Source organism: Callithrix jacchus, chromosome 1 (genome assembly GCF_049354715.1).
Source record: "Callithrix jacchus isolate 240 chromosome 1, calJac240_pri, whole genome shotgun sequence".
NCBI classification, from domain to species: Eukaryota; Metazoa; Chordata; class Mammalia; order Primates; family Cebidae; genus Callithrix; species Callithrix jacchus.
The window spans coordinates 167,633,565-167,660,085 of NC_133502.1; the positions used below are offsets into that span (position 1 = coordinate 167,633,565).

At 41.1% G+C, this 26,521-nt stretch overlaps 1 protein-coding gene across 2 annotated transcripts in view; it reads right to left on the reverse strand.

Annotated features, from left to right (window-relative positions):
• Positions 1-26,521, reverse strand: part of BRINP1 (BMP/retinoic acid inducible neural specific 1) — a 200,973-nt gene that overhangs the window by 80,877 nt on the left and 93,575 nt on the right. The gene's annotated exons all lie outside the window — the stretch shown is intronic.

The window sequence follows — 26,521 nt, forward strand, 5'->3', positions numbered from 1 at the left end:
GAACCAGATAGACAACATCCTTGTCCTCAAGTTGCTTACAGAGCACCAGGGAGATAAATACCAGGAGTTACTTTTATTAGCGGATAGGTGGAGAAATGAGGAAAAAGAAAAGATAATAAAAATAATAATCTGATGATATGGATGATGATGATATTCTGATAAAAATTTTCATGGTATTTTACAGTCCCCAGGAAAATCATGTCTAAGCTCTCATATAATAATCATGCTAGCCCTGTTCCAGAGAATTATTATCCATTTCTGATACCTATCACAAGACCGAGTCCTCCATTGTCCTCTAGTTGCTTGTCCATCTCTCTCACTAGACTGTAAATGACACCACAAGAATAGAATCTTCTTAGGCACTCCCTAACCCAGCCCTGTAAATAGCTCAGTGCCTGTTACATGCCAGGATTCAAGATAAAGCCAGATGGAGAAATGAATAAGCAAATGGAAATCAAGAGGGAGGGAGGGAGGGAGGGAGGGAGGGAGGGAGGGAGGGGGGGAGGGGAGGGGAGGGGAGGGGAGGGGAGGGGAGGGGAGGGGAGGGGAGGGGAGGGGAGGGGAGGGGAGGGGAGGGGAGGGGAGGGGAGGGGAGGGGAGGGAGGGAAGGGAAGGGAAGGGAAGGGAAGGGAAGGGAAGGGAAGGGAAGGGAAGGGAAGGGAAGGGAAGGGAAGGGAAGGGAAGGGAAGGGAAGGAAAGGAAAGGAAAGGAAAGGAAAGGAAAGGAAAGGAAAGGAAAGGAGGAAGAAAGGAAGGGAAGGGGAGGAAAGAGGGGAGGAGGAAAGGGGGGAAGAAAACATGGAAGGATATATAACAGTAGACAGGACCTAAGGCACAAAGCAACCTGAGGCCTGTTCTAAAATAATCCAAAAATCAAATACTGAGCCCAGAGCTCACTTTAATCCAAAATGTTAACATGTATTCATTGAGCACCTAGTACTTGAAAGCAATTAAGCTATGTTCCAAAGACATTGTGGGAAAATTTCCATTTTTGCCTTCTCTAATAACGAAGTATCTCAAGACCAAACAGCACCAAATTTGGAAGCCAAGACTCACTCTGCCTCTTGCAAATTATGTGTTGTGATCTTGTCCCCTCTCTAGACCTACATTTCTTCATCTGTAAAATTCAATTAATGGCATCTATTTGCTACTGCTGACGCAGGAATTACATGAAACATAGAGTGCAAAACACCTTTGGAAACTGCAAGGTGATGATGCAATGTGAAACATTGTTTTATAACTTTATTTTCTCACAAGTTCCCAGACATGTACACGTAAATCATTAGCATGAAAACTGAGTACAGGCAAAAACTTAAAGGGACTCAGTTGAGGTTGCTCTTGCTCAGTAACACTCGCAGCTCCTACCAGAGACTGAGCTCCCCAAGAATTACCAGCTCTCCAACCTGCCTGAGTTACATGCTTTCGGTCCTTGAGGAAAACAGACTAGACAAGAGGACTGTAAGGTCAGTGGAGATAAATGATGGGAACCAGAGTTTAATGAAAAGGTCTCTCTCTCCTGCCACAAGATGGGAGAGATGAATGAGGAAAGGGACACAGGGCAAGAAGAAAGAGAACGGCGAGGGGATGTCCAGCCAGAATGTGCCCTGGTAATTTAGCGGTGGTGTCTTGACCCCTGATTCACAAAAAACTAAGTCCAAAAAAAGCTTTCACATTAGAATATGTTTCCAGGATTCAGAGCTCATGGTCTGTGTCTGCTGAATAAATCTCTGTCCATAATTCATGACATAGTTCAAATTTGGAGTCAACTGAGTCCCTTGTACGTTGTTGTAAGTACTTAAGTCAATCAAGTGCACTCAATGAACTCTGCAAGACACCTACTAAGGGCAACATATCATGTCCATAGAAGGGGGATGCATGTGTCACAGTCCCTGTCCTTAAGAAGCTCACAGTCTGGAAGACTTTTCAGTTTATTATAAATCAAGGACTACAGGACACAGGAGGAGGAACCTGAACTTCTCGGGCCTCTAGGGAAAGCTTCAGAGAGGAGGTCAGGTTTGAACTATAGTTTTTAAGTGTGCAGGGAATTTAGGTCAATGAAATGTGGTTAAAAACAAAAATGGCTGGAATGCTAGTGCACGCCTGTAGTCCCAGCCACTCAGGTGGCCAAGGCAGGAGGATCACTTGAACTCAGGAGTTTGAAACCAGCCTGAGCAACATAGCAAGACCTTGTCTCTAAAAGCAAAGTAGACACAAACACCACCACCACAACAACAACAACAACATAACCACAGGGAAGAAAAGTCAGGAGCAGTGAGCAGGGTCACAATATGTTATGCGAATGGGCAGAATTAAATAGGAGGAGTATAAAAAGAGGGTGTCAGAGGCAACAAGATGGAACAAGTAGCTGATGGGATGTTGAGAGGAGGGAAAGAACTTGACAGCCAGCTGAGACAAATGCTACAGGTGTGACAGGCAGCTTGAGTCCTAATGACCTCAGGCCCAGGGACTTGTTTCTAATAGGATATGAAAGCGATGGAGTGTCACTTTCATGATTCAGTTACAAGATTTTTCGATGTCTATTTTGTGTTCTCTCTCTGTCTCTGGTTCTCTAAGTCCCTCTATGTCTCTCTCTGTCTCTTTCTGTCCCACTCACTGGCTCTCTGTTCCCTTTCTCTTTCTCACATTGGCTCTCCTGCTCTCTCCATCACTGCGTCCGTCTTTCGTCTTTCCCCACTCCCCTGCTGCCATGCTGTGAGATGCTCTAGAGAGACACACACACCGGAAGGAGCCGAGGGAATCCTTTGGCCAACAGCTGCCAAGGAAATGAGGCCTCACAAGGAACTGAATCCTGGCAGTAACCATGGGTGTAAACGAGGAAACAGACCCTTCCCAAGCCAGCCTGACAAGAAACCCAGAGACAGGGTGTCCAGATTCCTGACTCACAGAAACTGTCAGATAATATTGTTTCAAGTCACTACGTTGTGAGGTAATTTGCTAACCAGAAATTGATCAATGCACAGTAATGAGAAATGCCAAATATCTCTGAGGAAAAGAGTATTTCCTCTTGAGCTAATCCAAGAAATTTATAAAATTATAAATACATAAAATTATGAGGTTATATATATGCATATAAACATACTCATATATCAGTATATAGAAATATATATAGAAAAAAGAATATATAGAGAGATATACATATGTGTGTGTCTATATATATATATATATATCAGTTTTATTCATGACTTACTGTCTTCGGTTGCTTTTTTTCATATGAACATGCCCATATTCCTTAAAATTAATATTTATTTACACACAGAGAAGTTAAGTAACTTGTTAAAGATCATGTAGCTCATGGGTGGTAGAACTGAGTGTAGAAAACTGGCATCCTGACTCTTAAATCACCCTTTTAATGTAATATTGAGAGGCAGACTATAAGCATAGTAGAACCAGTACCAATACAGAAGAATAATGCCACCCCCACCACCAAATTACAAGGCATGACTCGATTCCTTTTTTTGAAACAGCCATCACAGTCTGTGATGTTCACCAGCAACAGACCAGGGCCTGACATCTGTGTTGCTTCCTGTAAAAGAAACTCAGAAAGAAGCCAATGCCAAGTACCCAGTCCATCACTCACTGGGTGGACGTAAGGCTTAAGTATGTGACCTGCTGAGCACAGTCAGGCACTGGGGAGAGCTTACTAACTGGGGATGTTACCCTAAAGCACCACCCACCTCCTCAGCACCACGGATAGAGTTTCTCATCCCAAGGAATTGGTCCATTGGAGGAAGGGGGACAAATGGTTGTTTAGGGAAGGTATTAAACTATAATGTACAATATGCAAGTTCCTCCAAAAACTTAAAATAGGACTACCATATGATTCAGCAATTCCACTACTAGGCATATACTCAAAAGCAAGGAAATATATATTAAAGAGATATCTATATGCCCATGTTTTATCACAGCACTATTACAACAGGCAAAATGTGGAATGAACCCACATGCCCATCAATGGATGATTGGATAAATAAAATGTGGTATACATATACAATGGAGTATTATTCAGCCATAAAAGAGAATAAAATCCTGTCATTTGCAGCAGCATGGACGGAATTGGAGGCCATTATGTTAAGTGAAATAGTCCAAGCACAGAAAGATAAATATCACATATCCCACTCATTTGTGGGAAATGAAAAATGGATCTCATGAAGACAGAGTGAAATGATCATTACCAGAGACTGGGAAGGATAGGGAGGAACAAAGGGAAAAACAAAACAATATAAATGCATTTATTACCACAGAACTGAACACTTAAAAATGGTAAAGAACAATGAGCTCTGTGTAAAAAAATGGAGGTGAATGAGAGGAGACAGGACAGTTAGAAAGAAAGGGATGAGTGTGTCTCTGTGCATGTGTAATATATAAATGATAAGAGCTAAAGGCAGAGAGGTTGTCAGGGACCACAGGATGAATGACTGTGTCAAACTATGTTACTACATTTCAGTCTATAAACTCTGTTCTCACTGGCCAACAATCCAGGCTAAAAGCATTTTGAGGATGGGTTTATGTGACTCTGTAACCATTACAGCCACGTTGGAGCAAAGACTGTAATAATTGCAGGATTCTGTGATTTTTACAGTCTTTACTAAAATACACTTAAGTAAAAGGACTCAGTAGCACCTAGATCTATTCAGAGCTAGATTTAAGCAACATTGGAGATGAAAAGTTTGATTACATATTCAAAATTTGAACATCCACCATTTTTCCAGCTCTAAAGATAGCACAGTAAACAAAACTAATGAAAGTCTTGCTCTCAAGGGGCATACATGCTGGTGACAGTGGACAGATAACAAAGAAACAAATATGTAAGGTGTCAGGAGAGATAAGTGTTACAAAAACAAATAAATCACGGGGAGAAGGCTGGGATGTCCAGAAGTTGGTGAGGCTATCTCTTGTTATAAGTCTTCAGAAAAGGCCTTCCTGATTTAATGACATTTGAGGACACACCTGAGGGAAATGAAAGCGAGATCATCAGGCCACCTGGTGAAATAATGTTCTAGGAAAAAGTAACAGCAAATGCAAAGGTCCTGGGGTGGAAATGTATTTGCCACATTTGAGGAACATCAAAGGGCAGGTCTAGATGAGTCAAGGGGTGATATGGGAAGAAAAATAAGATCAAAAGATGGAGTAGGGTGAACCTAGACCTCAAAAGGCTTTGTCAACCTTAGTAAAACTTTTAAAAATATTCCAAGTAACATGAAAAGTCAAAAGAAGGTTTCGAGTCTACCCAATCTGATTTATGTTCTAAAGGAAGGGTAGGCAAACATTTTCTGTAAAGGTCCATGTAGTAAATATTTTAGACTTTTCAACCACAAGGTACTTGCTGCAACCACTCAACTGTGTCCTTGTAGAGTGAAATAGTCATAGACAATACAGCTGAGTGTGGATGTGCTCCAATAAAACCTTATTTACAAAAGCAAGTGCCAGGCTATATTTGGCCCATGGGTAACATGTCCTAAAAGCTTCACTCTTAACTCCATTCATAGAAGTCATCAAATCCAACTCATAGAATCCACTGATGGGAAAATTGAACGTCAAAAAGATGAAGTTATTTGATCAAGATCCCACAGCAAATGACCGGGAAGGATAAAATCAGAGCCTAGGGCTCATGACTTCAAGTGCAGTGTCCTTTCCACAGCAACATGCCACCTTAAAAAAACAAAGTAAAAGAAAATACATAAGAAAGCAAGCCTTGCTTGCCATGTTATCTAACTGCTTTGCTGGCCCAGGAACAATTTCATGTCAGTTCTCAGGGAATTGAACACAACATAAAATATATCTTTCCTTCTGAGTGCACAGAACAAGCAAATTCCCCTTGGAGGAGAAGGCAGAACTCACAATGGCATAGGTTCTGCAGAATATGCTTATGCCCAATTAAGCATCCCAGCAGGGTGGGCAAACCAATTAGACTGAGATTAAAAAAGGATCCTGGATGGAAGTCATGGGGTGTCTGCAGCAAGGCCCATCCCACTAGGGGAGCTGGAGGTGGGAGGGCAGATGATGACAGGGCCTGGGGACAGATGAAGACTGCAGCCAGGGTTGCTAGATTTAAGATGAGGCTAGAGAGAAAATTGTAAGTCCAAATGTTTCTTTTAGAGCAAAACGTTTCCTGTATAGGAATCCTCCTTCATCCTCTGTTAGTCCTCTGCTTTCTTATGTATGTGCACACAGATACACATACATACACCCAGTGACACATTGCACAGAAGGAGACATGATTTACGAGACAGGAAGGAGAAGGCCAAGTGTGGTGGCTCACACCTGTAATCCCAGCACTTTGGGAAGCTGAGGCAGGTGGATTGCCTGAGCTCAAGAGTTCAAGACCAGCCTGGGCAACACGGTAATACCCCTTCTCTACTACAAATACAAAAAAAAAATTAGCTGGGTATTACTGGCATACACCTGTAGTCCCAGCTACTTGGGAGGCTGAGGTAGGAGAATTGCTTGAGCCTGGGAGGCAGAGGCTGCAGTGAGCTGGGATCATACCACTGCACTCCAGCCTAGGCAACAGAGCAAGACTTCAGCAATAAATAAAATAAAATAAAAACGAGACAGGAAGGAGAACTGGCTCTGTGCTCTTGGGAAGGTGTATCCTTTCCTGAATATCTGTGTCTTCACCTGTGAAATAAATTGGTGGAATTGGATCATCTTTAACCCCTGTATCCTCCATTCTGGGCTCTAGGGGTAAAAATGTGAGTTATGATTCTACCACCTATTGGTTAATACTTTGTAAAATGTAAATAGTAGTACCTCACAAGGACAGGCTTAGGATTATCCATACACTATTCATACAATAAAGCAACTCCATGAAACCATCAATCAAATATGAAAGTTATTATCAATATTATCCTTGTTGTTATGATTACATGAGCAGCTACATTGGAAAGTTGGGTGGTCATGGATAGATCGGTGGGGGAGAAGGGAAAGGACACAGTCATGTTCTTTTAAAATTACTAGTAGATAAATTTAGGGAAAGGTGGGATCTGATTCTTATGAAGTATACTGAAAGTAGCAAGGGTGAGTTTAAGAAATAGACCAATAGTTTATAAACTCCATCTAAGTCTATTTTTTCACATATGTGATGAGGACTAAAAGCATCTCCTCAAATTGTGCTGGGAGAGTTAAACGAAATAATCGATGACTTCTTTACAGTTGGCAGCAGGGTATGAACAAATGTTAGCTGCTGCTGGCATAAGCATTATTTTTTACAACTATTTGTACCGGACACCCTTATGATGTTTCTATTGCTTAAAAGGTCCTATTTTAGTTTCTTCATCTGTAAAATGGGGGCGGGGAGTGACAATTTCTACCTCTAAGAGTTGTAAGGGGAATGCCTCTAGCAGTTTTGTGTCTTTAGGGAGCGCTGGATAAATGTGTTTCCTCTGTTGTTTTTAGGTAATCGAGCTCCCTCCTAATGACCTCTGAATAAGTGAAGGGTTCTTCTTCTCTTTGCAGGCATGCTTCATGACTTCTTCGTTTACATGAATCTGATCTCAGATGTAGCTGGAGGTTACTTTAAAAAACATACACATCTTACAGGCTTTAAAATATACATAAAATAAGAAAAATAAAAGGGAGAATAGAAAATAAAGTTTGGATTAAAATAAAACATGAAGTTTGGAAAGTTAATTCTATGAAGCCCTGAACGCTTGATGTAAGTGAACTGTAAGCGTCTCCGAGCTTCCTTGCAGCTAAAGGAAAAAGGGTAATGATAGCCAAAAGCCATACAGTCAGAAAGACAGCAGAGTAGTTGTTCAAAGTTGTTTGAGAAATAGATTCCCTGGATGCTACAATAAGACACAAACATTTCCCATAGTTTCCCATAAAGAGATCAATATAGTTGACTCTGGTGGGTGATGTTCTCAACAATATTCCTGTGAGTTTTATGGGCTCAAGGTAGCCTACTGCATACAATAAAGCACTATTCATACACTATTCATGCAATAAAGCAACTCCACGAGAGACAAACATATTACAATCTAAATATAGAGCTTTCTGGTGGTCTGGCTTAATCCAAGAATACATTTTGGAATACCGTAATGACATTGTACCCCGAATAAATGTTTGTTGAAAGCATGATTGATCACAGTGATGGGATATTTGCATCTGTTTATTACTGGGTGGCTTATCCCATTGGTCACGTTAACTAATCATTTGGAAATGGATAAAGAGAAGCTTCTGAGTATGGGAGTGATAGACGAGAACTCTGGGACAGCTTCTACTATTGTTAGCAGCAAATTATCCCCAGAGAGGAACAAGGGGAATCACAAAGGAGAAGAGTGAGATGAAATCATTGAGCTGGGAGAGGTAAGAGGGCATTTCTCTTGCCTGCTGCTCCCAGCCGCTCCCCACACAATCCTCAGCCAGCTCAGGGAAAGGTGAACCCAAGGGCATATGTGAGGCAGAAATGATGCATCTTAACGAGAGGGTGTCAGCTCCAAATCCCCTGCCTGCCTTCATGCCCCAGAACACAACCAGCAAAGCAGCCGAGAAACAGCCGCATCCATGCGGATCTCGCAGAGCATTTTGGCCCCAGAGGGTTGAAGTGAGGAAAAGCAGAAAAAGGAGGAGGAGGAGAAAAGAACTATCTCTGAATATGTAATTACAAATAGTACTATTTTAATTACAAGTAAAGATATCAACTTAACTTCAGAGAATAAAGTAATCCTTGCTTACAATCCGTATAGAGGTTTATTTTCCAAAGGTGTTCACTTAAGTAATGACGTTTTCACTCTAATGCCAGCCCCATAGCAGTTCTGAAGGCTCTTATGGGGCTAACGTCAGAGCAATGGGGGAAAATAATCTAAGGGGAGAGCACTGTAAGGGCACTGTGTTTCTCATTGCATAGAAACTTGAGAGGGAAAAATAGAAAACACAAGCACACTCGGAATGGCCCAACTTTTATATAAATGGACCATTTCCAGAAAAGCAAGTGGAATTCTTCCTGAAGCACCGTTATTGAGTTCAGGGAGTCACAATGGTGGTTATGAGAATTAATCATGGGAAAGAAGCTTAGAATCCACTTGTTTTATTTTACTCCAAAGGGCCCAGTGTTTCCTAGACATACTCCATGCACTGGAACTCACTGCCTTGTCATACTAATCTAAAACGTCAGGATAGAGGGGCATTAGGTGCTCATGGCCATCACTGCCATTTCACAGGTGAGAAAACGGAGGCCCGTAGAGAGAAAGGGACTTTCTAAGGCCACAGCATCACTGGTGGCAAGTGGGACTAGGAAATAAGTTCCTCATCTTAGATTCAGGGTTCTCAACGTGGATCCACTGTCTTATTCCATTTTCTTGACTTTGTGGAGTCTGCAGTGCACTTGGTCGTTTACAAATCTGTCACCACATACATTATTCTCCCAATAACCTGAAAATAGAGAGTATCACCATCCCCATCACAAGTGGAGAGAACTGAGGCCCAGGGCAGTAAAGACTGTGTGGAAAATCTGCACCAGAGCTGGGACAGAAACTCAGATTCTGTGGTTCTCAATCTGGCTTCTTCTTTGTTTCTTCCTATTCTCTACTCCCCTGTCCCTTCTGGTGTCCCATGTGAATAGGGAAAGTCACTGACTCTCCCAACCCACCTTGCCAGGAGTCCCTGCAATGCCCCACAGAAAAGCAAAATAGAGGATATCGAGGAAGGCAAATGCTCATTCCTTTGAGCACCTGGAAAGAGGGTGCAAAACAGGTCCTTTCCCAAAAACATTCTGGCATCGTGGGATGAGCACAGACTGTACGGTCAGACTGGTCTGGCTCTGAATCCTACAATAAACCCACTCATTAGCCGAGTGAACATTTGCAAATCCCTCAGCATCTCTGAGCTTTTTTGTCAGTGCAATAGGAATATTAGTATTTACCTTTCAGCATTGCTGGAAGGATTAAATGTAATGAATGCAATTAATCTGGCAGTAGTAGCTACTCAATAAATGTTAGCTACGTATCCTTCGGCAAGGCATTCTAAAAGGAGAGTTTGTTTTGTAACACATAACTTTTAATGGGTATTTTAAATGTTCTTAATACGCCTGTGGGCTCCAGAGATTATACAAACTGCATATAAATAAAATATTTAAAATTCTGTTGACTCAATTTGTCTCTTTGTTTATTTCCAAAGCATCTATTGTGAAAGCATGACTCATAACTAAATATAGATTAATAAAACTTTGGAATGGCAATTATTTTCCAATTATCATAAATCCTATTAAACATTGCAATTATGTGAGTTTTTTTCTTTCAGATCACAAAATCTGAAAGCTCCAAGGAACCACAAAGAGTGTCTTTGTCATTGCCTTAAATTTTAGATGGAAACACAGGGACTCTGAGAGAGGAAATGATTCTCTCAAAGACACACAGTTGTCAGCACGAGAGCTGGTTTTTAAATCCAGGTCTTGCACACCAGGTCTCTGCTGAATTCCCTCTGCCACAGTGCACTGTTTAAGAAGAAAAATGAACTATTTTTTTCCCGGCAAGTAATACTGCATTTAATTGCCAATTTCTTTCTTGTTAAGATATTTTAGGATTAGTGAGCATGCTGCCATCTCTGAGCCACCCCCAATACACGTTATCAGCTAGACCTTTCATCATTTTCCTGTAAAGAAATATTCCCTGTCCCTGTTTTCAACTGGTTAAGAAATATTTTTTCCTTCTGCTAATTCATTCAGTTATATTAATTGAATGTCTGGCTTTATATCAAGAACCAGGGACCTAAAACCATACTTAACCAAAATGCACTAAAATCATTAAAGATTAACTCACAAGGCATCAGACTACAGGCCAAAGATGAAATGTGTCCCACTGTCTGTTTTGCAAATAAATTTTTATTGGAAAACTATCACAATCATCTATTTATGTGCTGTATATTCTGTGGCCTCTCTTGTACTACAGCGGCAGAGTTGAGTAGCTGCAACAGAGACCAGAAGTCCCACAAAGTCTAAAATATTTACTATCTGACTCTTTTTTTTTCTTGAGACAGAGTCTTGCTCTGTTGCCAGGCACCAGGCTGGAGTGCAGTGGTGCGATCTCGGCTCACTGTAACCTCCGCCTCCCTGGTTCAAGCAATTCTCCTGCCCCAACCTCCCAAGTAGCTGGGACCACAGGTGCGTGCCACCACTCCCAGCTAATTTTTGCATTTTTTAGTAGAAATGGGGTTTCACCGTGGCCTCAATCTCTTGACCTCATCATCTGCCTGCCTCAGCCTCCCAAAGTGCTGGGAGTACAGGCGTGAGCCACCATGCCTGGCCTATCTGACTCTTTATGGAAAGTTTGCTGATCCTGTTAAACTCATTGACCTGGACATCAAATAATATATTTTATGGAAATAATCAAGGATGATCAAAGATTTCTATATTATTCTACCACTGACAGAGATAGATAGATCTGTAATCTGTTTGTTTTGCTTTGACAGAAGTATTCTCTTGCTCCCAACATGTTTGAAAATGACTGGGCTGAAGCAACTTAGAAAACAGAGATGTTTTCCCACATAGCCTTCTTGGAGAACTTTTAAATCTGAATAACACACTCATTATTTAAATATACATCAGAAGAAACTAATAAAAACTACCCAGATCACATCTGAGGTAAGAAAATAAACGTTTTAAGTGGAGTTTATGATTTTATGATTAAACAAGGTAACTGAGTTAGTACAATCAATGATAATAGAAAAATGATAGGTGTAGGGGGGATGTGTAAAGTATTCTTAGAGATATTTGATTTGATTACCAAAGCATAAGAAGAAGGAAGACATCACCAATTTTCCTTGTTGGTAGGATCTGATGAGTTGTGAATGTCATGGAAACATGGCTCTGAGAGGTAAAACTGGAATGACTAGGAATAATTGACAGCAATTATTAAATAATAATTTAATTTATTCTCAAATTCTCAAAATTACACTCAATAAAGCAAGTCCTTGCTGACTGTCAGAACTGACCACAATAGAACAAGCTGCTCTGGGAAGCAGAGAGGTTCCGGTTCTTGAAGAAACTGAAGGAGAGTTTGTATAACTGATTGACAGGGAAGTTTATGGGAAGGATTCAGAATCCAGCAGGTGGTTGGAAAATGTTATTGTTGTCCTTACTTACTAGAAAATGCTATGAATCTCAGAGAAGTAAAAATGTATATGGAACATTAGGAACTGTCTTCTGGATACCCAGGTGAATAGGGACTGTCTTCTGGATACCCCGGTGAATTGGGCATGTTTCAGTCAAAAATTAGTCATTGCTGTGGCCACAGACATGTGTCAGTGTCACATAGGCATCAAGATGATAAATAAGTTATCGTAGGGATTGCCTACTTAGGGTTTCTCCACTCTGAGTTAGTTGGACAGTACTCCAAAACACACTGAGAAATGCCAGTTTCCTGTTTTACCCCAGAGCTACCCCCAAAGTCCAAATTTTAATTCTGTTCATTCTTCTAAACCACACAAAAATAGGTGTTTCTCTCCACCAAATTGTCTTCAGTTTCTCTTTCTTCATGTCTCCACACATGACTGCCATTCTTCTTGAGCATAAAGGTATTTGATGGCCATATCTTACAAAAGCTACTGCAGACAACCAACACGATACCTCTGCAAGCTCACATGGTATTTTCCAGGGGAAGAATAGTACTCTTTCTTTTCTACTTTCTTTTCTTTCTTTCTTTTCCTTCCTTCCTCCCTTCATTCCTTTCCTTCCTTTCCTTTCCCATTCCTTCCTTCTTCCCTCCCTTCCTCCCTCCCTACCCCTCTCCCTCGCTCTCTTCCTTCCTTTCCTTTCTCTTCCCCTTCCTTCCTTCCTTTCTCCCTCTCCCACTTCCTTCCTTCCTTCTGTCTTTCCCTCCTCTTTTCTCTTTTTCTCCTCTCTCTCCCTTCTCCTTCTCTTCCTCTCTCTCTCTTTATCTCTCTCTCCCTTCTGCATGTACTTACTACCTAAAACCCTATAGACTCAGAGATAAACAAAATCTCTTTTCCCATATTGGACATGTTTGATTTTCCAGATCCATATGCTTAAGCATAAATAAATGTTGGTCACCTATTTATGGGCCAGGCACTTTGTATGAATACTCACAAGCACGCTGGAAGCTGGTTGTGATTATTTTCATTTTATAGATGAAGAAACTCAGGCTCTAAGATTCTGGGTTTAAGTATCTCTATGACGCTATGAGCATGCCAGATGTGGTTTAGGATTGCTTTCAACCCAAGACTATCTCTAGCAAGCTAATTGCCCACTATAAGCCTCAAGTCTATGAATTTATACAAATTGTTCTTAAACTGCATCATCTTTCTTACTTCCTCTACTTTCAGCAAGATTCTGCCAATATTTTGTCCTCCTTGAAAGCTTAGGCCAGGCGCAATGGCTCAAGCCTGCAATTTCAGCACTTTTGGAGGTCGAGGTGGGCAGATCAGGAGGTCAGGAGTTTGAGGCCAGCCTGGACAATATGGTGTAAGTTCTCTCTGCTAAAAATACCAAAAAAAAAAAAAATTTAGCCGGGCTTGGTGGCAGATGCCTATAATCACAGCTACTTGGGAGGCTGATGTAGGAGAATTGCTTGAACCCAAGAGGTGGAGGTTGCAGTGAGCCACGATAGTGCCATTGCACTCCATCTTGGGCAACAGAGCAAGACTCTGACTAAAAATAAATAAATAAAAGCTGAAATTGGACCTGGAAGAACCAACACTGGGCTCTGGGCACAGGCATTGTAAGTCAGCCCTCTACTCTAACATAATAAGCTGGACAACCTTAGACAAGTAATAATTCCTCTTTGAGTTTCAGTTTACTCATTTATAGGTGAATAGTTGGACTGAATTAGTGGCCTTCATGCTTTTACTTACACTTGAAACATTTGACTTATTAATATACTCTTTCAAATAATTTTGGGGGAAGATTTTGTCTCTGTATTAGGTGCTAGGACTAAACATGATACACAAAGACTGTTTTTTTTGCTGGAGGAAGTACAAATACTAACATTCCAATCAATATTTTGCAAAATAAGTAAACCTCATATAAGTAGAATTTCTCAGGGGATAGGGATGCGGCAGACCCCTGTCTCTCCTCTCACGATCCTACCCTTCGGGCCAGGGGCACAATTTGAAAACTATCAAACACAGATTCCATCTGTGTTACTTTGAAGTGAGGTCAGCCACCTGCATCAGACTTTGGTGAGAATCCATGTTAAAATACACAGACGAGAACTTAGTCAACACTTAGCAGGCCAGAGTCTTTGCCTCTGCCTTTTTAACAAGCTCCCAAGTGACTCATCTATGGAATGGAACCAAGAACTTCAGGTCTGAAGTGCTTCTGAGGTCTCCTCTACTTTGGACAACCTTCTCCGCATTCTCACCTGATAAACTCCTTCTCAAAGTACTGGGCCTGGGCCTGGAGGTCACTTCTACAGGGCACTTTAGTTGACTCCCCCAACTAGCTCAGGCTCAGGATCCCCAGACCAGCTGGCAATGATTTTACTGTCCTCACTCTCCACTAGAAGGTAACCTCCATTGGACAGGAACTGTATCTACTTTTCTCAGCTCTCAATACATTGCCTGGAACTTATAAAATACCCAGTAAACAATTCTTAAATGAATGAAGGCAGTGCAAACAGGCTTATGAATGGATCTTCTCTCTTTCCAACACTAAGAAACTCATGTTCTTAGGCACTTCCCGCAATCAGATTGTTTCACTGCCAGTACGGAGCCCCTGGAATCTGGCAGCTTACCTTAGGACTCTGTTTCCAAATTGCCTAAGTCTTCATTGACTTCCTGTTTCTATTTATTAGTTCACCCTGTTTCATGCATAGGTAGAGATGGCAATTAAATCCTCAGAAGTGAGGAATTTTGGAATTAATCCTTAACACCTTAGTGCATTCATTTTTTCCCCTTTCCAGTCAGCAGCATGCCTGGTAAGACCAGAGAGCTTCAGGAAAGAAGCCTTAATGGGATTAAACAAAACCAGGTTCTTTGCCAAGACACACAGAAGTACAAATGCCACCCACCTGGTCGCCCTGCTTCTACCTTGACAACCTTACAATTCTTCTTAAATATGACAGCCAGAATTATCTTCTCAAAGTGTGAATCAGCTCATGCCACCTCCTCCACCTTTTTGGGAAGCAGTCAATGAACCCTACTGTCTAGGAGACAAATAGGAAACTCTCTCGATTTATATTCGAGACGCCTTATGTTCAAATTCCCAGCTCCTTCCTCATTGCCCTGTCCTCCTCCCAGTCACTTTATGCTGCTCCGTGAAACTATTCACAATTAGCCTTACCCACATTCATTTTTTCCTTACATTTATATAAACTTTCAGAAACTAACCACTATCTGAAATGTAGCCCCGCTATCTTAACACTGACTAGGACACTGTCTGTCCAGTCTCCTTTTTTTTTTGTTTTGTGTCCATGTTTCATCCAAGTGTACAAACACACTGTAACTTCCAAGCTGTCTCACTTACATGCAGTTTTCTGGACTGGAAAAACTCATTCCCTACTCTCTCAGCTTCATGCTTACTCACCAATATCACCTTGCACTTCCTCAAAGTGTGTTTCATCCTGAACTAAAATTGCCCATTAACTTCTCTCTGTCACTGCTACAGGTTGTGTTCTGTATGAGAATGGGAAAGGGGTAGCTTCTTTGGGATATTCTTAACATCTCACTCAGGACTTGCATAATAGTCAGTCCTCAAGGCCAGGCATGGTGGCTCACTCCCGTAATCCCAACGCTTCAGGAGGCCACGCGGGGTGCGGGGGATCACTTGAGGTCAGCAGTTCGAGACCAGCCTGGTCAATATGGTGAAACCCGGTCTCTACTAAAAACAAATTTTAAAAAATTTAGCTGGGTGTGGTGGGGGGTAGGGACACCTGTAATCCTAGCTACTCAGGAGGCTGAGGTGGAAGAATTGCTTGAACCCAGGAGGTGGAGGTTGCAGTGAGCCGAGATTGTGCCATTACACTCCAGCCTGGGCAACAGGGCGAGACTCCATCTCAATTACAAAAAAAAAAAAAAATTCAGTCCTCAAATTATTGAGGAAAAAATAACCATGTCTCTCTCAAACTCAATTGACTAGTTGACTTCCTATTCATTCTTTTAATCAGTACTTTTTTTTTAACTTTTTAGCTTTTATTTTAGGTTCAAGGGTACCTGCACAGGTTTGTTTATATAGGCAAATTGTGTGTCACAAGCGTTTGGTGTACAGATTATTTTGCCACTCAGATAATAAGCATACTAGTACCCCACAGGCAGTTTTCAATCCTTACCCTGCTCCCTCCCTACCTCCTCCTTCAAGTAGAGCCCAGTGTCTGCTGTTCCCTTCTTTTCAACCAGTATTTTTTGAGCTAGTTTATGAGACTCTTCTAAATGCGGGCGATCAGACAGTGAAAAGGATAGACAAACTGTTGTTCTTTTTGAATATACCTTCTAGTGAGAGAACCAGATGATATACATGTCAATGCAGATATAATGAAATGCCAGACATGGTAAGTCTCATGGTAAAAACAGAGCAAACTCAGGAGACAGACAGTGGTAGGGAAGAGTGGTCCCATGTTCTTCAAGGAGGAGAAATATAACCAGAGACCTGACGGAGGTAACGGAAACTTGGAGGCAGACATCTGTTCCAGGCAAAGGGAGGAGCAATTGTAACATGTCCCATACTGTGAGTGAACTTCGAATGTTTAACAAATGACAAGAAGGCCAGTTTGCAGAGGTAGAGAGAGGGAGCAGAAGCCATGTAAAGGAGGTCCTGGTAGGCCACGATGAGGACTTTTTTGCTATTATCATATATTGACAAATTATAGGGTACAAATGATAGGACAGAAAGTGAAGTTATGATTATTTAATACAAAGTGAAATGCTCAAATCAAGCTAATGAACACACCCAAACCTCGAATATTTAACTTTCTTTTTGTGATAAGAACATTTTAAGTTTACTCCCTTAGCAGTATTAAAATATAGAGTACTCAACCATTAATGATATTCACCACACTGTGAAACAGATTTCAACATTTAAGCCTTAGATCTAAAGCTTTGCATCCTTTGCCCATCATCTCATTTCTCCTGCCCTCAGCCTCTGGGAACCACCATTCAACACTCCGCTTCCATGAGTTCCATTGTTCTAGCTTCCACATGTAAGTGAAAATATGCAATACTCGTCATCCTGTGCCCGGCTTATTTCACTTAGCATAACATTCTCCAGTTCCATCCACATTGTTGCAAATGAAAGAATCTCTTTCTCTTTTAAGGCTGAATTGGAGGACTTTAGATTTTATATTAAGTGAGATAAAAAGTCACTAGAGAGGTTGGACACAAGTGCCAGGATCTGAGTTGGGTTTCGGAAAGGTCCCTCTGGCTGCTGTGTAGAGAAGACCCAAAGGCTGGGGAGGACAGAATCAGAAGCGGGGATGCCACTAGGTGGTCACTGCAGTGATCTAGATAAAAGCAGGGAGTGGCCTGGATGAAGGCCTTAAGTAGATATACCAGAAATGCATTTTATTCTCTTTTGTTTTTCAGTGACACATAATAATTGTGCATATTTATGGGGTACAGTATAATGTTTCTAAGGAGAGTTTATAGGATGCGCTGCTGTGGGAGATGAAAGAAAAAGAATCATGGATACTACTTGCTAGGGGTTCAAATATCTGTATCAACATCCTATTTCCTAATGCTGTTCAATGAAAATGGAAACATTAGTAGAGCAGCACATTTGAAAAAAGCTGCCAAGAATCTAGACTTTGACATGACACATTTAAGAAGGCTCTTAAAGGCCGGGCGCAGTGGCTCATGCCTGTAATTCCAGAACTTTGGGAGGCCGAGGCAGGTGGATCACCTGAAATCAGGAGTTTGAGACAAGCCTGGTCAACATAGTAAAAACCTGTCTTTACTGAAAATACAAAAATTAGGCCAGGCACAGTGGCTGGTCTGGCACAGTGACTCATGCCTGTAATCTCAACACTTTGGGTGGCCACAGCAGGTGGATCACCTGAGGTCAGGAGTTCGAGACTAGCCTGACCAACATGGTGAAACCCCGTCTCTACTAAAAAAAACAAAAATTAGCTGGGTGTGGTGGCACATGCCTGTAATCCCAGCTACTCAGGAGGCTGAGACAGGAGAATCACTTGAACCCTGGAGGCGGAGGTTGCAGTGAGCCAAGATTGCAACACTGTACTCCAGCCTGGGCAACAGAGTATACTCTGTCTCAAAAATAGAGAGAGGGAGAGAGAGAGAGAGAGAGAGAGAGAGAGAGAGAGAGAGAGAGAGAGAGACAGACAGACAAAAGTGCTTTAGTCTCAATGAGGCAGGATTCAGTTGGCCCTCATACCTCGGAAGCCTGCAGGGAACACACAGCACTAAGACCTCTACCATGCTGCCTTGCACCATGAACACTCAAGGCAACCAGCTTAGAGAAGCAGTCTTTGGACACCAAAGTTAAACTAGACATCATCCTATTACCTAATTTTTACTTATCTATGGCAATTGTGTCACTGCCTAGAATTATTTTATTCATTTGTTTATACCTTATTTCTTTTCTTCACCCATTCTCCAGGCCTCAGCCCTTTTTTCCACTATAATACAAATCCCAGTAGGACAAGGATGTTGTTGTATTTATTGCACTGTTCATGACAAAAACCTATTAACTGTGCCCAGCACTTAGTAGGTGCTCGATAAATATTTGTTGAACACATAAAAAAAGAAATTACCTGTCCAACTCCCATCCAACAAGACCAAAATAAAATCCTACTTCATGTACGGAAACTACCATAAGACTTCCATCTCAACACAAAACATGAAAGGCACTAAAAGAAAGTCAGAAAAGGGTATGCCTGGAAATCAAGTCAGAATTAGGTTCAAGTCCTAAATCTGCTTCTCACAGCTGTGTGACTTGGCAGTGGTGACATAAATTCTCTGAACTTGTTTCCTGCAGAGTGAGGACTCTAAAGATTCTTTCTCCACAGGCTTCCTGTTAGAGATAATGTGTAAAGTGCTGGTTACATAGAGGTGCTCAAAAATGGTGAGACCTACTTTATAATCATTATCCCTCCCTCCTTGGCAGTCCCGAAGCAGGCATCTGAACTTCTCACGACCCTGAATTACTATTATTTTTACACATGGGCTTTGTCCTCTTCAAACACTGTGAAATTATCAATACCAGTTCAACTCTCTCTGAGTAAAGGAACTTGCAATTTCCAGATTCCTTGTAGATGCTCATAGAATGAGTCACCCTCCCCTTCCTCAGGGACATGCAGCATTTTTAGCCTGAATTTCTTCCACTTCATTTTTACCAATGTCTTATCCCCTCCAGTGCTTGCACTGGGATTGTGAGAGTTTGCCCATTTAATCCCCAGCTGGTCACTCTCACTCCATGGTTTCTTTCTTTTCTTTCTGTCTTCCTTCCCCCGCCCCTGTTTAAAACTAACATTTATTCAGTGCCTTCTGGTTTACAAAGCACATGTCAAATACCTTAGTTTAATCCTCAAGGATGCCTTCTGTGGTAGAGATTGTTATTTATCTGTTTTTAAAATGTAGAAACTAAAGCTCCACAGGTGACATGACTTGAACAAGGACACAGAGCCAAAAATCAGAGAAGCCAGGAGGGAACTCCAGGTTTATATAAATTTTGATCTTGCTTTCACATGATTCATTCATTCATTCATTCATTCATTCAATATTTCATTCCTTCCTTCATTCATGCACATGTTCTTCAGCAAATATTTATTTAGCACTGGACACTATTCTAAACATGAGATATATTAATAAACAAAACATTTGCAGATCCTTCTTTATGAGACTTCTAGCAGAAAGTGATAATAAGTATTTTAAGCAAGTAATTTAGAAAATGATACATATTATGGCAAAAAGAAAAGATGGAACAGAGAAGAGGAGATTGGAAGTACTGGCAGAAGGGGATGCAGTTTTAAGTGGGATAGTCAGGGTTGGTCTCATGGAGAAGGTGACATTTGAGCAGACACCCGGAGGAGATAGGGGAGCTGTGTTGACAATTGGGAGGAGAGTGAGCTATGTTAACACTTGGTGAAAGAGGTTTCTAAGCAGAGGAGACACCAGGAGACCAGACAACTAGAGAGTAGTGAGGGAGGGGCAGGGACTAGTAGTGGGTAATGTCAGAGAGAAAACAAGTGACTGACCATGTTGGACCTCACTGACTACTGTAAAGAGATGGGTTTTGCTATGAAATAAATGGAAGCCATTTGCAGGGCATCTAGTTAAATGAGACAGTCTGATGTTTATAAAGGTCACCCTGTGTGGAGACTAGAATGTGGACAGGCATGCTTAAAAGCAGTAAGATTATACAAGAGGCTATTCTGGTAATCCAAGAGAGAAAGGACAGTACCTTGAATGAGGGGAGTACCAAGAGAGGAGAAACGAGGTGGTCAGATTCTGGGTTTGCATTTTCAAGGGAGTAAAATTAGAGTTTTCTAATGAATTAAACATGAAGTATGAGGGAAAAATGGGGAATCAAGGAAGAGTAAAAGATTTTGACTTGAGCTACTGGAAATAAGAATCTTCCATTAGCAGAGATGGGGAAGGCAGTAGATAAGATAGAATTGGCTGATAATGTAAAGGATAGTCAGATATACAGGTTTATACACAACATACTTGAGAAGTCAGACAGCCAAGTGGACATGTCCAGTATGCAGCTGAATTTACAAATCTAGATTTGGGAAGAAAGATGTAAAGAAGAAATATTATTGACATTCCCATTCACTTTCCAAAAAGATTTGTTCATCCAATGAATATAATATACCTACTATTCACCAGAATCTGAACCAGAGACCGTGTTGATATGGATGGGGGAAAATGGACATAGTTTCTGCCTCAGCGTATTTACAGTCTAGCAGGAAAACAGAGTAAGTATAAAAAATAAGTAATTATGAGAAATAGATTATATTACAATATAATAAGGTTTTTGATTCCAAAATATAGAGGGAAACGGGAGTACACAGCTGTAGCATCTGCCCTAAACTGATGAAATGGTTAAGCCAGGAGCACAGAAGGAAAGAAAATATTTTAGGCAAAGGGAATATCTCATAGGTGAAAGGAAGCTTGAGGGAATAAGAAAAATTCCAAAACCATCAAGATGAGTACAGGGTAAAAGAATGAGTGTAAATTGTGAGAGGGAATGCTGGAAAGAGGGACACTTGGCAGAAGAGACCAGAAGGACAAAAAAAAAAAAAAAACCTATATGTGACCTTTGATCTGACCCTGGAAAGGAAAAACAGTAATGAAAGAGTTTTAGAGAATATTGAGGATACTAAGTACTAGATCATCTTATGCAACTATTATTAATTATTTTTCTTAGGGATTTTAATGGTTTGATTATGTATTTATTGTGAAATGTATTTATAATTTATAGGATAATGTATTATTTATATTAATAAATTCATTTATTTATTGTTTATACATGTCCTCATTCTTAGAAGAAACATGCCAAAATATTACAGGGAAAGTGACAGGATTCTGCAACACATTTTTCATTTTTTTTCCAGAAAAAGACAGAAAAAAGGAGAGATGGAAAAAAGAGAGAAAGAGGGAGAACGCAGATGTGGCAAAACATTCATGATTGGCAAATCTAGGTAAAAAGTACATAAGTATGAATTTGCCACTTCTTTGTCTTTTTCCCTTTTTTTTGAAAACACACAAATATGTGCAAATTTATTTCTGGAGAGACTTTGAGAGGATACTGAAATGACCTTTTTTTTTTCTTTTTAATACATAGAGACAAGGGTCTTGCCATGTTGCCCAGCTGGACCCAAGCTCCTAGCCTCAAGCAACCTTCCTGTTCCAGCCTCCCAAAGTGGTAGGATGACAGGCGTAAGCCTTTTTCTCCTTTTTAAAGTTGTTTGAAAATATTTTGAAATGCTTTTCAGCAAAAAGTGAGAGAAAATTATTTTTTAAAGATGATGAACTTCAAAATGCCTGGTTGAGGTAGGTTACCTGCACATCCATATTGAAATGAAAGCAACAGAGACCCAAGCTGAATGTATAAGAGCATACCAAACTGCTATCCCACAGAATGCTGGGAAGAATGCCTCAGGGGCACCAACTGCAAGTCCTGACAAGCTAGCTCCAAAGAGAAGGAAAGCCAGCTACCCAGGTACAACCTGGACAGTAGGGGCAGGAGAAGGGGAACGTGGACTCTGTGTGTTGAACTTGCTACTTCCAGGCATTTTCTTTCCACACCATTTCCTGCTGCTGCAGCAAACATGAAAGACCAGTTTCCCTGGTGGCCAGCAGCCACATCGTGGGGGCTGACACTTTTCCAGGAAACTTTTTCCTGTACTAGTCTCACTGTCATCCATTCGATAACTCAGGGAGCCTGCCTTTGTGTTCTATATTGATTGAAAGTAATTTGACCTAAGTCTTGTGTAGATCCTTGTCCTTAGAGATAGTTCTTAGACCAGAGAATGTGAGCCTGGGAGAAAGTACACATGGAATTCCTGCAGAGCTAAAAGCTGTTCTCCTGGTCCCCTCCAATAAGCAGGTGCTGAAATCAGGCCAGCAGCCAGAGCTTCAGAGCCCTGATGTTTCCAGCGCACAGTTCCGGGCGCTGCCATAACCCACTGCACAGGAATAAGAAACCAATAGCACTGAATTCTAAAATGTATTATCTGCATCAGGAGACAAAACTCGAAAAAAAACAGGAAACAGAATAAACCCGGGTCCTATTTCTGGCTCTGTCACCAAAGTGGTTTTTTTTTTTCAATTTGGTCAAGCTGTTTCACCTCCCTGGGCCTTGGATTCTCCATCTATATAATCAAAAGTTCGAATATCCCTGAAGTCCTTTACAGGACACACTATAATTTTGGGAAGAATTAGAGAACAACTGACTGTGAACCCTGAGTGATTCTCAGTCTGAATCCAAAATAACGCCAGAGGCCCTCAGATGGGCAGAATCCTGGCTGGGTTTTAGGAGTTGTGAGGATATGAGTCAGTAAAGAAAAAGGATTTTAAAGAATTCTTTAGGTGAGAGCAATGTGAGCAAGAGAGGGAGGCTGGCTCAAAACCCCATGGAGTAGGGGTGAGGAGGGGTGAAGAAAGCATGCAACCATCAGCTCACTCAGTCCAATTCAAACTGCAAAGCCCAGCACAATGCTACTTCCCTCCTGGAAGCCTTCCAGATTTCCAATATTTACACTGCCTCTGTAGCCCGAATCATTCCTTTATGATGATATCATTAGTAGACACCAATTGTTGAGTACCTACTCTGAGCCACGGGTTTTTATTACTATCTCACTCAACCATTTCAACCATAAGGGTTGGGACAGGTATGAGTAAAGCCAAGATAAAGATGCAAAAATTTTCAGGCTCAGAGAGGTTATGTTCCTTGTCCACTTTCACCCAGCTACACCAACTCTCTTTACAACTACTTCATTCTGTTTAGCCTTGGCTGATTTTCCTAGTAAATATTGAGCTTCTCAAGGACAGGTCACCTCTACCTCTGTATTTTCAGAGCCTGGCATAGAGTTGAAGCTGATTATAAAAATGCAAACTCAAATGATAGGATACTGAATGCCTAGACCAAGATACAGATTGTAGCAGGTTAGGAGGCTAAACCTGGAGAGGAAATGCAATTGGCAGCCTTACCCCCACTGACTCAATCCTATTTTGTTTATCCTGAGTCATTCTCCAGGTTGCCCAGCCAAGGAAACCTTTGTTCTCCTCCTCTCCTCCCACCCACCAGCTGTGCCCTCTAAATGACAGTTGTTTCCTAGCTCAGTGAAATAGTGTCCATCACAGGAATGGAGAGTAGGGCAGAACCCAGCATCCCTCTGCTGGCCTTCAGTTATCCAACCCTGGAAAACAGGACCCTGGGGTTTGAGGACCTATGAGGGAGAAGCAAACTGTAGTAGAAAAAAAAAATTAAGAGTGAACAGAGTTACATGATTCCCCTAGGATGACTAACAAACGGATTTGATTGAGATTACAGAGAACCTTTGAGAGCCTGTACACTTCTGCCAGTGAATCTGAATTCATTACTGGACTAAACCCTGGTTGGCCCTGATTTGTAAGAGACCATCAGAAGAGCTGGAGGAATGCACATTCTTTTGCTGGGCAACCCTCGGAAAGTCTCTCTAACGTGCTGTGTAGCAGTGTCCTCTTCTGTAGAATGAAAGTGACTCTAACAGCTCTGTTTACTTCACAGGTCAGCCCCAGAGACAAAATAAGAAAATATGGAGCCAGGCATGATGGCTCACACTTGTAATCCCAGCACTTTGGGAGGCTGAGGACGGTGAAACATGAACTCAGGAGTTTGAGACCAGCCTGACCAACATGATGAAACCCCGTCTCTACTAAAAATACAAAAATTAAGCCTGGCATGGTGGTATGTGCCTATAATCACAGCTACTCAGGAGGACGAGGCAGGAGAATTGCTTGAACCTGGGAGGTGGAGACTGCAGTGAGCTGAGATCGCACCACTGCACTCCAGCCTGGGCAACAGAGTGAGACTCCATCAAGAAAGAAAAGAAAAAGAGAGAAAGAGAAAGAAAGAGAGAGAGAGAAGGAGGGAAGGAGGGAGGGAGGGAGGAAGGGAGGGAGGGAGGAAGGGAGGGAGGGAAAGAAAATGTACACAGAATCAGTTTCATGCCCATTCTAAAAATTAGAAAACTGAGGCTCAAAGAGATAAGTGACATTATCAGAATCCTAAAGCATCAGGGGATGGTTTCAAGTCACAGCGAGTAAATGCAGCACTTAGCTTGGAAGATCTTCTAAGATATTGTTATATGTGTATATACACGTACATGATATACACAATAGATATATCCAATATATATACTATATATGTAGAGTGTGTGTGTATATATGCATTATTTACTGTACAATGTTAACATTATTTAATGCTTGTAATAACCCTGTGGACTAAATCACATCTCCATTTATAAATTAAGAAACTGAGGCTTACCTAGGAATGTGACTTGCCACAGGTCAACTGTAAGTAAAACGAGAGCTTGGATTTAAGCCCAATTCTGTCTGACTCTAGACTTTAGGTACCTAAACTATTAACTTACTTGATTCCCAATGGTTGGAGTTCATAATGTATATCTAAGAGAGAAAATTGATCTATTTTTCTTTTAATATATATTTAGGCTTATAAAAGCCCATCTTCAAATGAATAAGAATCTTTGTAATCAACAAGGAAGCACTGCAGTTTCTTAACATCAAATCCTCTCTAAATTCCTTGCTATTTTGCCCCACCTTGTACATATATATTCCCAACTCCCACAACACTATGAGCTTGAACCTTTAGGGTTATAACCTTATCCTGTTTATCTCTTCCCTTTTGACACTGTCCATCACAGTGACCAGCACACAGTAGATGCTCATGAAATGTGTGCTGAGTCCAATAGGACCGTATGGGTCCTCTGTCCTAACTGATTACCTTCAGTGACTTCAAGGTTCTAAGGAGACAGCTGAGGAGGTTTCATGTACACTCTTAACACGATAGACTCTCCAAGATTAATCCTGAAATGGACACACTGTTGGGTAACTCCAATTCAACTGGATGCTTGGGACCAACTTCATTCATACTATAAGCTCTCCTACAACCTCAAAAGGAGAAAGTCTCCAGTCATCCCTATGGTGCTGTTTTCACTAGTTTCTGCTGGACACATTAATCCCAAAGCATGAGGTATGAGTCTCTGGTAGCTATTATCTTGACAAAACATGCTCTACTAATGGCTCATATGCTATATGATATAGGCATATCAAATCAAGCCTATTAACTGGGAAAGGGTGCCAGGTAACCCTGGATTCCTTAAAAGAGAACCCCCACAGAGCAGAAAAGAGTGGTATCTTCCCTCTGTCCTCCCCATCTGATCACTCACTCACTTCTGCCCTTTGTTCCTCTCCTCTCCCATCCTTTCCTCGCTCCTCCAGTTTCTCTGTTCTTTTCATTGTTTCCTTTCTTCCTTGTCTCCTTCATTTTCTTTTCTTCTTCACTCTCTTCCCCTTTCCTTCTCTTTCACGCTTTTGCCCTTCATGGCAACCAGACAAAACATCTTTACTTGACAACTCGCTTTCCTGAAATATTTATAACAGCCATCTGAATTGGATACCTTCTTAAGTATTTAATACATCCAAAATAAAGTCCATAAGTGAGTATCATAACGTTTCCCAATGACAATTTATGTTTAACTATCCGAGCAATACATGAATACAGTGCCTTGTGGGTTTTTTTTTAATCTAAATGATAGGTAATTGCCATTATAATGAGAACACTGTCGAGATTTTTCTTTTCACATTTATATGTGTATAAATGTACTCTTAGAAAATATAAACTATTTTTGTGGGTATGTTTCATATATATGTGAAATGCTACCATATGGATCTTTTTGTATTTTTTAACAAAATCTTTTAGAGAAACTTTAAGATCAATACAATGAGTTGTTTTATTATTTTTAATTACTGCACAGGGTTCTACACTATCAATAAACCACAACTTACTTATGCATTAACCCACTGGCAGGTATGCAAGCTGCTTCCAATATTTTCACTCTTGTGTTACAAATCATCTGGCAATGAGAACC